The 14,222-nt window shown below is 35.0% G+C and overlaps 1 protein-coding gene across 3 annotated transcripts in view; it reads left to right on the forward strand.

Annotated features, from left to right (window-relative positions):
* Window positions 1-623: 623 nt before the first annotated feature.
* Window positions 624-14,222, forward strand: part of LOC149176119 (uncharacterized) — a 331,808-nt gene continuing 318,209 nt past the window's right edge. For all 3 annotated transcript variants that reach the window (XM_089419884.1, XM_089419886.1, XM_089419885.1), the window contains exons 1-2: window positions 624-820; window positions 964-1,033. The gene's annotated coding sequence lies outside the window, so the exon portion shown is untranslated. The remainder of the gene's footprint in view (window positions 821-963; window positions 1,034-14,222) is intronic.

Below are 14,222 nucleotides of genomic sequence, written 5' to 3' on the forward strand. Positions count from 1 at the left end.
GACAAGAAATAATAAAAAATTATTCTGATTATTTCTGTATATAATTATTTTTAATTATACATAATAAAATTAATTTTAATAATAATAATAATTTAATTTCAATAATAAAAATAATTTTAATAATAATAATAATTTAATTCCAATAAAAGAACTCAACAAAAACGGATAACCCACACGAATACACTAATAAATTTTACCATATTTAGAGGTTCACAACTTTCAAACAATTTTCCATATCCATTACCTTGTAAAAGAAATCTATTTTTTTATAAAGCATTTTTAAAGTCATTGTCAATAACCAGACTTCTTATTTTTTAAAATATAACGTGCAACCTAGATGCTCTTGTTGGTGCACTTAAAAAAAATAATATTGGCCAGGATGGAGACAAGACCATCTTAATCTATCACATGATGACAGGATAAAAAAATTATTTTAAACATCATTAATCTCGAGTAGGTTGCAGTGTGTATAGACTCTTGTGTTGAGATGTGAGTTAAAGTAATAAAAAATAATTAATTGCATTTACATAATAATATGTTTCCTGTATATATCATTTGCATATATGGACATGCCAAGTAGCTGGAGGCCTTATTACAATTGCTTTTGGAAACCGAAAAACACACCCACCCAAGCCATAAAAGGATAATAATATTTCAAAGGCCAAACATCTGCAACCTGAACAAAACCATAGCGGCAAAAGAAACGGTTCGTCCCGAGTTCGAACCTCTCCGCTTCAAACGCAGAAGTCTGCTTCAAACATCCTGGCAGCGGCGTAGGGTCTCTGAGCTCAACGGGGAATTTGATTACGGATTACAAGCGGTGAGTCCGGCTGCGGTCCCTGCACTAATCATCTTCCAAACGTTTCGATGGATCTGTTACGATTCTCTTCCTACAAATATTTATTTTCAATTCTAGTATTTGCATCGGGTTTCTTATTGATTGCTTGCTGCTCTGTGATTAAGGTGTTGGCCTGAGGTGCAGCCTTTAACATGGAGGGCTATACGAACGGGTGCTTCACGCAGAGTGAATTTCGTAAGTTTCAGACCATTCTTTACACCGATCTTTTACATATAAATTTGCTATTTACCGTTACTTGTCCATATATTCTTGCACTCTTTAACGCGAAAACATATCCCAGACCACGATTCAAACTAGATCTGTGGTACCAGCGCTTGTCACAAAAAATAATTTGAAACTGTGAACAATTCTCGAAAGGTTTGTGTTACCTCTGAAAATTGTGGAAGTTTTGACTAGAAGGAGTTAGGGTTTCGTACGAAGACATAGGAATTTCGAATCGCATTGACTGTATTACTGGAAATATTGCCTTGAGGGACCTCTGTAGGCAGATATTTACAGTTTGGAAGCAGCTTTGACTATACTCTACCTTTTCATTTTCTTGTCATTATCATGCATCATAAATTTTGTTTATAATTTCAGAATCTAGATTATTACTCGTCTGTTTTCCCTTTTACTTCTCTGAATCTTTTAGAATCGCCGTCTGTCTTGCCCTTTGGTTCTGAAAATAGGACCTAGATTTTCTTTAAAACAGGCTTGGTTTTCGACGTAATGCCGCCCCTAACGCTTTGGTTTCAGTGATAACCATGCTCACATTTTCGCATTTTGTTCAAACTGTTTTACTTTCAGTCACCACTGATCCCGCATTTTGCGTTTTTAGCGCAATAATGGATTCTATGGATGATTTGCGTCTTTTTCAGCATTTTATTTGCATTTTTCTGCTGGCCCATCGCAACTCGCAGAAAAATAAATATAAGAAACAAAACATTTAGTTTAAGTGTCTCAGTGAAGAGATCTTTAGATTATTCTGCCGGCTCACGCAGAAATTCTCAGCAAAATAAATGTCAAGAAGAAATATTTAGTCTCAAGAATCTCGGTGAAGAGATCTTTAAATCATTTGCATTGTTCTGCTTGCTTACGGAGAAACTCGAAGCAAAATAGACTTAAGAATGAAATATTTAGTTTCAAGAGCCTCGATGTAAAGATCTTTAAATCATTTGCACTGTTCTGCTGGTTCACGGAGAAAAGTGCAGCAAATAAATGTCAAGAAGAAAATATTTAGCATCAAAAGTCTCGGTGAGGAGATCTTTAAATCATTTGCACTGTTTTTCTCACGGAGAAACTCGTAGCGAAATAAATGTGAAAAAGAAATTAGTATTCAAGGTGAAGAGATCTTTGCACCATCTGCACTATTCTGTTGGCTAACCGAGAAGCTCGCAGCTAAAAGAATCTACTGCGTTGAAGAGATCTTTAAACGCAAATCAGATCGGCTACCCTGAAGGGAGGAAGAGACTTTTAAGTTGTGCACTGGTTACATGTTACTCTAAGCTAGCGTTTCAAAAGATTCATGGTACAGAGAAATGTGGTCACTACCTCATCAAACCTCGGATTACTAGTATTTTTCCCACCGAAAAGATTAGTATATTTTTCCGCCAAAACAATCCAAATTTTAGGTAGAGCTGATACGAAACTTCTGTAACGTGTAGTTGGGCCGTCTTTTGAATATGTGGAATCGGATACAAGCTCAATTTTTTTTGGGGGGTAGATCAAATTATCCAAATTTGGACGGAGGAGCATAGGAAATTTCTCTAACGTGTCACTCTGGCAATTCAGTTCCCGGCATTGAAATATTGGAAGTTGAATTTAGTTGTGTTTAGAGATTTATTCTACATTGATGTGTCTGTTTCTCTGAAATTTTGTTTAGCCTAAAATAAAAATTAAAAAAATAAATAAATAATTATACAAAATATTTAAATAATATTTATTCTTAACAAAATTTACTTCTAAATTTATATTAGTTCGGTATTTAAAATAAATCTATACAGATTAAATTTAAGCCAAATCTAACCATTTTAAAGTCAAACTACAACCATTCTAAAAGGAGTTGTCTATAATGCGATTTTTTGGAGATTCCGGTGAGGGAATCCGGCGGAAGAAATTGAGGTTAAATCTTGATTTATTGCAGCTAAAATGGTTTTTTAACTGCAGATTTGGATTCAGCACCCTGAAAAACCCCTAGAACGCTTTGTTGTGCAAAAACTAGCTGTCAAACCTATCAGACTTACGATTCTAATAAATTGCTGCCGGATTTTGACCGGAAAAATCCACCGAAAAAGCTTCCAAAAAATCTCATTATAGACAACGGCATTCTGGAATCCTAATATGCAAGTTTGGCCACTACCCAGCCTTCTGTAAAAGGTCCCAGCTGTCGTATAAAAAAATCTTAATTCTCTGAATTGAATTAAGTTTTGGAAAAGGACTATGATACGTAGGGTTACCGGTTTAGTTCAAATCCAATTTAAGTACTATGGTTTTATATCTTGCCACTGGAGAAATATGATTGTTCTATGTCAGATCTCATTAACGAGCTTCCATGCTTTTAGAAAAGATACAATACCATTTTTCCGACAATGTCCGAACGAAAACAGCTAAATGTTCAAAGATGGCATTAGTGGAGAGTATGAGTCTTCGATCAGATCTCTTTAACGAGTGACCATGCTTAGTCGGGAATGATATATCAAAGTTATGGTCTCGTGAAAAGTTATCCTTCAGGGGAGCTTGGCTTTTAGGTTAAAAGGGTTTATGTTTTAAGTTTTTGGCGCTCTAGAAGTTTTCAGATCTCTATAACGAGCGACCATGCAAGTCAGGAACGAGATATCAAAGTCATGGTCTCGTGTAAAGTTGTGCTTGAAAGTTAAGCAGTCCAGAATTTTTTTCATATTATATTAAGAAGATTTTGACTTCATATGGACATGATCAGAGAGTTTTGTATTATTTATCTAAGAAATATCTCAATAGTATATTTATTCACTTTTAATCCAAAATACTGATTTATTGTTTTGAGCAAGGGAGAAAAGATCAATTTATATTATTTTTAAATTAAAAGAGCGTATGTTTAATAATATTGATATTAAGTTACTTGATATTTTTTTTTTTTTAAAGAATTAGAAATATATTGTTAGATTTAAGACTTTTGTGATTCATAATGTAGAAAAAAGTCTTTAGGATTAATCACATTGTTATGATTGCTATTTTCTCTTTATCACTATTTTTTTAATAATTAATTTTCTTTACCTATTAACCAATTCACCAAGAGCTAGTTTTTAACAGCGCCCTGTGGGCAATGTTGCATCCTTAACTACATTAATTGGTTCGAAAATGTAGACCAAATCCTAACAATGTGATTAATCAGAAAGACTTTCTTCTATAAAAATATATTTTAAAATATTTTATATAATAATGAATTTTTTTATTTAATAGTTTTTTTAATTTAAAAATAGTATAAATAATTATTAATTAGAATTTAAAAACTTAACAAATTTTTACATTAAAAATTATTATTATTATTATGGAAAAATATTACAAATGTTGCAGGGTACTTTAGTCTGACCACTCAAATTAGAAATTATGTTCTAGGAAAAAAATGTAGGCAGGGGTTTTTGAGGTTGTTGAATCCATATATGTAGTTATAAAACCAGTTTACACAACACAAATTAAAAACTCCAAAAATTTCACTTAAAGCTTGCTCCTAAAACATTATAATCTATATTGGTCAATGCTAAATTAATAGTGGTCAAAAGGAAAATCCAATGATATATTCTTGCTTTGGCTGGAACTAATCAATGATATGTGAAGTGGAAATTATTTTTTTCTCAGTCATAAGGACTTGCATATATTTATTTACATCTTATTCCTATCCATTTTTCTGCTCAATCATAAGGACTTGCATATATTTATTTACATCTTATTCCTATCCATTTTTCTGCTCAGTCATAAGGACTTGCATATATTTATTTAGTTAAGTATGAGTTATTTTCAAGGAATTTATTTTTGAATAAAAAGTGTAATAGGGATGTTGCTTGGTATCTTCTTCTTATCCTTTAAATAATAATAATAATAATATATATATATATATAGATGTAGCTTTAAACTAATATAATATTAAAAACTAATATAAAAACTAGCATAATAACTTCATATTACATTTGTTTACATCTTGTTAGTGTCCATTTTTTTACAACTATTTACTTAAATTATGGGCAATTAGCCAAATGGCAAGACTACAATAACAATCATAATAACTATTATCATAAATTAAAAAGTGAGTCAAGAATTGGAGCTTTAAGTGGATATCTCGAGCTGGGCACCTAGTTTTTATAAAATCAGTTTTACAGGCCATGCCAATTTACTGGATTTCTCTTTCATGGGTCCCGAAAAGAATTCTTTCTCAAATTAGGAAAATATGTGGTCGGTTTCTTTGGGCGGGCTCCAAGAAGGATGATGTTCTCCCATGGGTGGTCTGGGATAAAATTGCTAGTGCAAAAGATAAGGGTGGGTGGGCATAAAGGATCTCTCTTGTTTTTATCGCTCTTTGGCAGCACAATCTTTGTGGAGTCTTTGAACCAAGCGCAACCTATGGACATCGGTGATAAAAAGGAAATATATAGATCCTTTGGCCTTGATGGCTTGGCTACGAACATGGGGAAGTCATCTAGAAACTCTTTGGTCCTTTGGAAGGCAACGACTGAGTCCTTTGACATTGTTGCTAATGGGCTATCTTAGTTGGTTAGGGATGGTTCTAGTGTTAGAGTGGGAGTGGATGTGTGGGTTGGTTGTAACGAGGCTTTCACTCTTCCAAGGGAGATGAGAGAGTCCCTTACTGCCAAGGGGATATTTTCTCTCAATCAAATATCAAATGAGGGAACCATTACGTTTTAGAATTAGAGTTGGAAGTCAACTGAGGATTTAGACCTAGAGCCCCAGTGGGAGGGTGTCGGAGGGACTACACTATGGAATTGCAGAGATCAAATGTCCTTATAAAGGAAAGGGTTGATGATGTTCATTGGGTCTACTCTTCGAGTGGTATATATGCTCCAAAGTTTGGTACAATTTACAAATGGATAGAAGGGTGGGTGACGTTAGGCACTAGTGGTCCAAGCGTTTGTGGAAACTCAGTTGTCCTGCAAAATCCAGACTCTTTTTCTGGTGTATTCTCAGGAACAAAGTCCCAACCTGGGACAACCTTCAAAAAAGAAACAAACATGGCCCAGGTTGGTGAGCCCTCTGCAAAAACTTTGAAGAAAGTTCCTCTCATCTTTTTTAACTTGTCCTTTTGCTATAAGAACTTGGGAGATTTTTCTAAAGACTGTTGGTATTAGTTCACATTGGTCTGGGGTTTATTTGGAGGATGCATGACAAAATTGGTGGTCTCATTCATCTGATACTCATTATAAGAATATTCCCTCGATTATTTGTTGGGGAATTTGGTTGGCTAGGAACAAAAGCATCTTTATGGATCAGCCTTCAGATCCCTATCTTATAGCTATTCAATGTGCTTCTATCTATGAATTGATTCCTCATATCACTCCTACTCTACCTAGTTAGGTTATTCAGGAAGAAATCATCAGACCTAATATTCCATAGGCTTATTTTGATGGGGATTCTGATGTTCATGATCATTGTGGGGCAGGGATCATCATTCACATAAATGAACTCAAAATCCTAAAACATTCAGTGGGTACTGGTATTGGTTCAAATAATTTTGTTAAACTAAAAAATCTACAATTTCTCTTATGTTGGTTACGACAGTTGGGGATTGTTTCAGCTCAGATTTTTGGTGACTCCCTAAATGTGATAAACTAGTTAAACAATATGCAGTGCTGTCAAAATCTTACATTGATTCCTATTTTAGATGAAATTTTGTATATTAAATCAGCTTTTGTTGATTTAACTGTTTGTCACATTTATAGGGAAAGGAATATGGAGGCAGATTATTTCTCTAAAAAAGGCCTACAACAGGCTCTAGACACCTAGCACATAATCAATTCGGACAACAAGTTGGTCACTGAGTCAGATCGGCCTCCTTACTTCTAAAAATCTCACATTTTTGCATCTTTGTATGTCACGTCATTCAATACATCTTTGCCGCAATGGGACTAAATTGTCTTTCTGGCTTTTGGCTCTCTTTCAATTTTATGTTTATGTTGTATATGTCAAATGCACTTTGGATACTATTCCTATATATTTTTTTTATTTATGGGTTGTTTTCTCATACTACTCAGAGAGACCTGGTATTTGAAGACTGTTTATAGAAATTTTACCTATGATTATCAGTATTGAGCAAGTGCTCTTTCACTTTTCATCAATATGTTGTCATTTTCACTTTCTGTGCATGGTGGATTCAGAGTTTGACCATTGAATGCATGCATTTACACTGTAACTTTTTACTTAATAAAGAGTTCGAATTTACATTTTTCAAAAAGTATATATATTTTTTAGTTTTCAAAATATTCAATTTAATATTTATTTTTATCAAAACTTTAATAAACTTCATACAATTTGTTTAAAGAATTCAAAACTAATTTAAAACCAACTTCAACAAATTAGAAAAACAACAATTTACATTTTTTAAAATTAAAAAATATTTTTTAGCTTTCAAAATATTTAGTTTAATATTTATTTTTATGAAAACTTTAATAAACTTCATAGAATTTGTTTAAAAAATTAAAAACTAATTGAAAGTCAAGTTTTTTTTACCAAAATAAAAAGCAATATAACCTCCTTGGTAGGTATAAATAATGGTGAGAAGTAATTCCTAGTAACTATATTTATTTGCATCTTATTCCTATCCATTTTTATGCAAATACTTTCTAAAATTATGATGGGAAGCAACTATTGGTAAATATCTAATTTACTTTCTTCAAATCTTAAGAATAAAAAATCACTGTAGAAATATTTAAAAATAATGCATGAATAGTGCAACTATATCAATAAATTGTTGCATGAAAATGTGAGGCAGTTACCACTGAGCTGCCAAATTAACACTCCCTCTCAGCTAGGGAAAAATTCCAACTATATCATCTAATCATCGCAATAATCTTGTCATCAAATCATATACAATCTCAAATATCTCATCATCAAATGACATCACTGCTCATCTTTCCTTATCTCTTGATTGTCTCTGCTCATATTGTGAACATTCTCGAATCTAAAAGAAGAATACTTTGACATCAGAGGAGAACCTAAGCTACCACCCTCTATCATGATGGAGAGAACATCTTAATCTGAAACAATATCAGGGAGCACATCTCAACCTGAAACTACATCGGGGAGCTCAGTCTCAACCCGAAATGATAACGAGGAAGGTCCTACAGGACCCTCTCACCCCATGTCAAGCAATAGGCGAGATACCACTTACCAATCAAGGATCGCAACCATCCTATGATGAAATCAATGGGTGAGATACCATTTTCTATATGAGATAAGGATCACAACCATCCTATTGCCCAATGATCTTCCCAAAAATGACACTCAATAGTCATTTGTTAGAACACCTGCATCATAATCAACTTGGGTGAGATACCCAACTTACCAAAGGTAAGGATCGCACACCCCCTAACACTCTCTCAACCCATTGGCCACACGAGCAGTATTCCCAACAAACCCAACTTGTGGGTATGATGCTAACTGGGGTATACTTTGCATAGACCAAGATAGATGGAGATACCCAACTTGTCAAAATAGACAAGGATCGCACACACCCTATGGGTGATAGATAGGGGAGCAACATATATGATCCTACTGTCCATAAAACCCTTGACCCTAGGAGCCTTCCATCTCAATTCCTTTCCCTGCAGCTCAAACAGGGGGAAAGAGATGGCTTAGTGTTCTTGACCAGTTCAACTCTTTGTAGATCATAAGCATGTCATCATGCTCATATCTCCTATAGGATTGAACAACTCATTGAAGAGTTCAATCATCATTTCTCAATAGCATAAGTATGTTATTCATCCAGGACATCAAATCAAATATTATAATAGAACAAATATATATCAGAAAACTATCCCTTATTCATCCTCCCTTTCACGAAGGCAGCAACCACAAGCCTAAGCTTGTCTCATAGAGAAGCATTAGCTGAAGATATCTTAGTCCCAACTATATACAAGATTCTCTGCCAATCGAATCCCACTCATTATTATGAAAATGTATCCTTGTCATATCCAGAACCTACTCAAAAATCTCTCCAAAGAGCTTCGCCAACCTACTTCTTAGCTATCCATGTTAGAAACATCATACCCAACCTCGATCGTGCTTAAAGATACAAACTTCTCATCCAAAAAGATAAAAATTGATGGCAGATCTCATACTAAGGCAACACCCTAATGTGCTCATCTTATCAATAACAATCCCAAACAACATTAGTACATCCATGCAGACACTTATCATAGGAAGAATTCTCAGACCAAAACTTGATCGATGCATGCAAATATCTCGAAGCGTGATTGGCAGCAACTCAATGTGTATGAAGCGGCTCAATCATGAATTCACTCAGGTTCTATGAAAAACATGTGTGTGTGTGTATATATATGAATGGTTGTTCACGCGGAAGATCAATGCTTCAATCAACTATCAGTTGTCAAGTTAGGTTCACAAATATCCCTTAATAACTTCTTGAAATTCAATCAAAGTGTCCAAGGCTTTGCATTTCCACTTTGCAAAATTCTTCTATAGCTTTACGGTATAGATTTTCTTTTCCAAACTTTAGAAAGTAATTCATCATGCCATGATTCTTCATTTCAAACTTCAAAGGCAAACTCCCTCTTACTTTGATCATCGGGGACTTATTACTTGCATGAATACACCATCAGTATATAAAACCAAAATGAAAGTCATACCTTGGACCACTTTTGAAGTAGAGGTTTGGATTGGAACATCTTCCTGGCTTCACGAGATAATTGTCAATGCATACATACTAGGCTCCGGAAGTTTGCTTCAAATTATGCAATGTTATCTGCAAACATAACACTTCACCAAACCAATATACTCAGCCTCACACACACCAACATTATGCAATCAAATCAACTAAGCCAATCTATCAAGCCTTAGATGCCAAATCAAAGCTAATATTAAAGTCATAAAAGTTTTTGCTAATATTACTATGATAAACTCTTTGGACCAGGTGTCAGTTAGATCTCTCATCCAAATACCAAGTTACAACAACCTTTTATTTACCAAGCACTATCCAATCAAAATTTATCAAGCCATCCTTATGATCATAACATCAATCATTTATGTCACTAAATATGAATGCATACACCAGGGATAAGTTATATAAGTTCCATCCATTAAATGTGAGATTATTGCACACTGAATCACAATTGTTTATGCTTCAACCAATTGTGATAAAGACAATGAAGCCAATACAAAATCATTAATGAATACCAAAATTAGTGAATGAAAGTTATTATGCCCACATAGCACTATCATCAAGGCAAATGATCAATTATCAAAAACCCTAATTTTTTATCACAATGAATTCAAACAATCCATAAACCAAAACATATGAAGCATCATGTCATATCTATGAACCATCAAGAATTATGTCAAAAGGCCAAATCTTGTCAAACCCTTGCAACTGTTATCAAATACTATCATACACTAGCTTCAAATCAAAATGAAATATTGATATGCATATTCTGGTCACCCGCAAACACAAGTTTATTCAACACATTCACATTCTGTACACTAAGTCAAACATTCAAACTTCCTTGCTCATTGAACTTTCTGGTGTTTGCTCCATATCTTTAGGACCATCATACTCCTGGTGCACTCCTGCTTTTATGCATAACACTTCACTTTTTGTGACCTGTTATCACTTAAGAATTCTAATGCCAAAATTTCTCACATTAGTTTGATGGTAAAGGTCGGTGCTAGTCTATGTTTGATTTTTGTTTGCCTTAGAGTCTGAGTCTTAGGAGTCTTGAGTCAACTATGCATTCTCATTCATCACTGGTCTCATAACCATGTGTCAGTTTTGTTCAAAGGTTACTATGTGCCACAAAGCTCTTTAGGTGATTTCGTAGCGCATAAATCATTTTGAAGTGTTTTCGCAGCGCATAAATCCTTTTAGCAGTTTCGCAGCGCAACATGTTTTAGGTGATTTCGTAGCGCATAACTCAAAATTTACACTGATTTCGCTACGAAATCAGAGATTCGTGCAATCCGTAGCATATCTTTCCTAACTGTCAAACCTGTCAAGTTCAGTTATGGTTGCATCATTCATTGTCAGCTTATACACTCCACATATCATGTCCAACCGCTTATCTCCGTCATTACAGCCGCTAGGTACCTTGGTACACACGGATTGCAAGTTCCAAGAAAATCCAAGTATTCACAGTCTTAATGATGATAGTATTCATTGCATGGGGAACAAGTCTGCAAGTTTTCAATTTGAATGCATTGATTATCAAGCGAGGCAGCCATTCAAGTGAGGCAGAGATTGAAGTTTGAGCAGTGCTAGCATTTCAAACCTCCATTACGTTGAACTCTCATGGAGGGATCTGCAAAAAGAAAAGACCACAGATCAGGCAGATGCTTAGAAACGAACCTAAAGGTGTAGACATTGTCTTGAAAAACAAAGAAGTTGAGCATGCATTCAAGCAGGTTGGATGTTGGAATTTTTGTGAGAAACTCCAGGGAGGTCATGCACAAATCACCAAGGCATTTGCTTTGAATTTCACAAGGCTGAATTCGAAGGTTGGGATGCTGGAATTGCAAGTCTCACCAGAGGTAATATCCACAGTTACTGAGATTCCAAGGGGACAAGAAACTTGGTTTAAGAATTTCAAATTTGATATGACTCCCTGCAAAGAGTTTCTGAAGCCGGAGTACATTGACTCAGATTTAAACAAGTCTGTGCCTAGAAATTATGTCAAGGACTCATATGCCAATCTGCTTACCTGTATACAGAGATACCTTACCTGTGAAGGGAGATATAATAAGGTGTATTCATATCATTTTAAGCTTCTGCTACATTTTACAGGAAAGATATCCATTGATTTACCTTTTTACTTATTTCGTAGCTTAAGCAAAATGTGTGATAAGGTGCAGCTAAGGAAAGAAGCCTGTGAGACCTCATTGTTTCACCACGGTTTAATTAAGTTGATTGTTCTACATGAACTCCAGAGAGTAGGTAGGGACTGACCCACATTCATATTCATGTCTGGTTTCAAGAACGAGAGCGGTCTCAGTCCTCAAGCTGCAAAAGTTCTTTCAACAACAACTGGTCATCAGGCAGAAACAAGATCTAGGAGGTTTTCAAAGTTGAAGGCTAGGAAACAAGTAAGAGAATTCACCAAGCCACTGACTATCCAGGATACACCCCAGCAGTCCCTTAAAGAGAAAGCTCAGGTCAAAGAAGGTGCACATGAATCAAGCACACGTGAAGGAGTTCAAAGAAGAAGGACTAGGAGCCAGGTAGCTAAAGAAAAAGGTAAATCAGTGATTATTGAAGAAAGCCCTGTTTCAAAGGGAAACTTAAATGACTTACTGCAAGCCACTGAAATTGAAGAATCTCCCCTGGTTCAAGAAGATTTGATAGAGTCAGGAAAATACAAGGCTAAGAGAGTCAAAGCCTCGAAAAAACTCAAGTTTGATGATCAGGTTGATCAATTTGTATTTAAGCCAAGGAGACCCATAACGAGGAATTTTAAACAAATACAGGAGGTACTGCCAAGAGCAAATGAAACAGGGGAGGTAACACAGCCTTATGAAGGAAAGGATAAAGGCAAAGCAGTTACCATTCAAGAAGAAGATAGTGTGGAACAGTTGAAAAGGAGGTTGGAATTGGCAAAATTTGGAATTGCTAGATTGAAGAAAGCCTCCAGGAAATTTGCAATTAAGGAGGCTTATTTTAACAAAATGCAAGCTCGGTGGGAGGACAAAACATTTCAAATACCCGAGGTGGTTGATTGTAATGTTCAATTCAGTAGTTGGACTGTCCCTACAATAAAGGAAGCAGAATTCATCAGAAAGGTCAATACAAACCTGAGAGCTGGGATCAGAGTCATGAAGAAACAAATTGAAGACTTAAGGATATAGTTAAGCCAACAAAAAGAATTTCCTTAAGGGAGTCACACATCAAGTAAGGCTATGTTTCAAATTTTCATGGTTTTCCTTGTTATAATCTTTCTTGAAGAATCATACATTTCCACTCAGTTTTGAAAAGCTTTGGAGCAATTGAAAGGATGTTTAAATAGCAAGAGGCTCAAAATAGAAAAATTTTGGGTTGAAACTGTGTTTTTGGAATTATACAGCAGTTTCATAGCGCACTACGAAACTGTTGAAGATGATGACTAATGCACAGCAGTTTCGTAGCGTGCTACGAAACTGCTGAAGCTACATAATCTAAACTCAGTCAACCGATTTTGAAATACAAAGGGAAATTTTTTGAAAAAGGAATATCTTCAAGGGATCATCTAAAGGTATCAACTTTCAACAAGGTCAAGACAGGTGGAGGAAACATATATTCGAACCCAACTCTAAACTTTTTGTTATAAAGTGATCACATTTACTACAGTCCAAGATATGTTAGACAACTTGGAGGAACTTTTGTCTTCACACATGGAAAAGGTTGACAGCACATCAAGGACGTGGCATTCTGATATACTTTTTATAATCAAAGATGAAGGACATGGTTCATTGGATTCTAATATCTTTGAGGAAAACCAAAGGCAGATAAACATGGGCAGTTTCCTATTTTTCAGGGGCAATGGAGAAGATGTGACATTGAAGACCAGTATAGAGCTTCAAACATCCACCACAACCAAACTAAAAAAAGACCACTTGTCAAAGAATGAGAATGATTGTAATTAAGGCTATTATTAGCATGATATGGAGTTAGACTCCTATTTGACTTAGATCTCTAAAAAGTCCAGTTAGCAGTTTGTTACATTCAATAGGTAGTTAGAATTTGAATAGGTGTCATAAGAAGTAGAATTCGAGTTCCCCTCATGTTGGAGGAGGAATCTCAGCCTTGTAAAAGAACTCTATATATAGAAGAAAGAGCAATGTACCAGGGGTTGGAAATTTATAAGTAAAAGCTCTGATATTTGGCTTATGTAAAGACTCTGTTTTTTTGGTAATACAGTACTGGCTTATGCTTCTCAAGAATCATAAAGAGTTCAATGTAATGAGTTTCTTTTGTTGTCTTTTCATGTTATCTACAGTGTTATGAGTATCTGATTACTTAGAAATCGCTTACAGTGCTCTAATTTCCTTCATATACTCATAAACTGCCTTCTATGTGTTTGGTGTGTTGAAATCTGAATGCCTTGACTTCTATGCAAAGCCAACCTTGCTGTTAATATTGAATCATATATGACTCCATAAGCCCAATGGATACTTGTTAGTTGTGTTTCCACCATTT

The sequence above is a fragment of the Pinus tabuliformis genome, chromosome 4_1 (assembly GCF_031772625.1).
Source record: "Pinus tabuliformis cultivar Carrire ecotype Pingquan chromosome 4_1, CPIR1, whole genome shotgun sequence".
Classification (NCBI taxonomy): domain Eukaryota; kingdom Viridiplantae; phylum Streptophyta; class Pinopsida; order Pinales; family Pinaceae; genus Pinus; species Pinus tabuliformis.